Here is a 2,283-nt window from a genome sequence, read left to right as displayed (position 1 = left end):
TATATATATATATATATATATATATATATATATAAGCATGGCTGTGTGATTATGAAGTTCATTTTGCAACAATGAAGTGATTTTAGGTTCAGTTCTCCTTCACTGCTCTTTGGGAAAATGTTGCTCTCTCTATATATATATATATGTATGTATAATGTGCATGTGTGTGTTTAAATGCATCTCCTTATGTTAACTTTGCACACTTGTAAATTATAAACATGTACCACCATCTTACAACTGACATTGTTTACAATCTGCTGTGAAAACATGTTTGGCTATTGTGCTGCTGGTGTTTGGAAGCCTTGTCATCGTCATCATCATTATTTCATGTCCATTTTCCATGCAGGCCTGAGTTGGGTGGTTTCAAAGGAGTTGGCCAGCTGAAGAGCTGTCCAGACTCCAATTGTCTGTTTAGCATGGTTTCTATGGCTGGATGCCTTTCCTAACACCAACCACTTTACAGAGAGTGCTGGGTGTTTTGTGCATGCCAGTAGCACAGGTGCTTGCATGCAGCACTGGTACAAGTACATTTCCCATGGCACTGGCTTGAGTGCATTTTATGTTGCACCGGCACCTGCAAACGACATGCCTGTATGTATGGATGGTTACGATTTTACTTAGCTTGATGCATCTTCTCAAGTACAGCAAATCGCTACAAGTCCTGGTGCCTTGTCATCAGTGTGGCCCAGTATCTGAACATCCTTTCTCACTACTTCTTCCCACATCTTCCTGGATCTACCCCTTCCACAGTTTCCCTCCACAATTAGAGATCGTCCCTAGGCTCCCTCCACAGAGGCAATATAATCTTTCTTGGGAACAGTTAAGGGTTGGTGACAGAAAGTGCATCTGGCTTTAGAAAAACCTACCTCTGCTTGCATAGGGCAAATGAAATTCCAAGACAGAACTTTGTTTCTCAGTTAGAAACTATCCCTTTATAGGAAGAATTCCTAAACAGTAAGTATTAAGTGATCACTTTCTTTGCCTGTAAGCCCCAGTTTTTCAGGATTTCCCTTTAGATATTCAGCAACATAAGTTGTGCATATGTAAAGATACAACTTAGAAGATGTTTTAGTTGTATCAAGTAGTTCTTCATTGTCTTTATTCTTGTTTAACAAACTGGTTGATTGTGTTCCAAAATAATCTTCATGTGTCTTATTGACTGAATCCCATTGGCTAAAACCTAATTAAGATTATACAAGATTCATTTTGAATATTTTTACCAACACAACACCAAAAGATTCCTCTTTTGGTGTTGTATTGGTCATCATCGTCGTCATTGTGGTCGTCATCATCATCACCATCATCATCATCATCATCATCATCATCAGTAGTAGTAGTAGTGGTAGTAATTCTGGTTTTGTTTTTCTTTCTTGAAATCACCAATGTTAAAGCATCTTATTTCTTTATTGCCCACAGGGGGCTAAACATAGAAGGGACAAACAAGGACAGACAAACGGATTAAATCGATTATATCGACCCCAGTGCGTAACTGGTACTTATTTAATCGACCCCGAAAGGATGAAAGGCAAAGTCGACCTCGGCGGAATTTGAACTCAGAACGTAGCGACAGACGAAATACCGCTAAGCATTTCGCCCGGCGTGCTAACGTTTCTGCCAGCTCGCCGCCTTAAATGCTAAAGCATTCTTGATAAACAACAGTAACAGCAACGGCAGCAACAATAACAACAATCAATGGTTAGAGCCCTGAACACCAAACAGTTTCTTAGAGAATCTAAATGAAATCTAAATAACAAAATAACCAGTAGCAACAATGAGGATTAGGAGTACAATAAGTCTTCAGCTAGTCAAGATTAGAACCTGTAACATATTGTATTTATCTATGATAAGCCTTGGCACTAATCCTTTTGCTGGATTATGATTTTTCAAGATAGCTTCAAACTGAAGATTAACATTACGGATTTCAAGAAAGAAAAACATAGTCAGAACTTTTGGTGTTGTGTTGGTAAAACTATTCAGAATATATCTTGTGTAATCTTGTATAATCTTAATTAGGCTTTAGCCAGTGGGATTCAGTCTAGAAGACAGACGAAGAATGTTTTGAAATGCATTCAACCAGTTTGTTAAACAGGTTTAAAGACAATGAAGAAATACTTGAAAGAACCATAATATCTTCTGGCAAGTCGGACCCTTACCTAAGTACTACTTATATTGTTAAATATCAAAGCAGTAATCCTGAAAAGTTAGGGGTTTCTGGCTAAAGAGAGTGATCAACAGGCATTATAATTCTGAATTCTCTCTACAAAGGGAGGGCTAGTTTCTAAC

At 38.1% G+C, this 2,283-nt stretch overlaps 2 protein-coding genes across 4 annotated transcripts in view; both read left to right on the top strand.

Annotated features, from left to right (window-relative positions):
* Window positions 1-2,283, top strand: part of LOC106874286 (toll-interacting protein) — a 271,164-nt gene that overhangs the window by 145,073 nt on the left and 123,808 nt on the right. The window lies entirely within an intron of this gene.
* Window positions 1-2,283, top strand: part of LOC106874287 (EF-hand calcium-binding domain-containing protein 6) — a 300,872-nt gene that overhangs the window by 236,427 nt on the left and 62,162 nt on the right. The gene's annotated exons all lie outside the window — the stretch shown is intronic.

The sequence above is a fragment of the Octopus bimaculoides genome, chromosome 22 (assembly GCF_001194135.2).
Source record: "Octopus bimaculoides isolate UCB-OBI-ISO-001 chromosome 22, ASM119413v2, whole genome shotgun sequence".
NCBI classification, from domain to species: Eukaryota; Metazoa; Mollusca; class Cephalopoda; order Octopoda; family Octopodidae; genus Octopus; species Octopus bimaculoides.
Note: the sequence above shows the minus strand (reverse complement) of the source record. Positions and strands in the feature narration are given on the sequence as shown.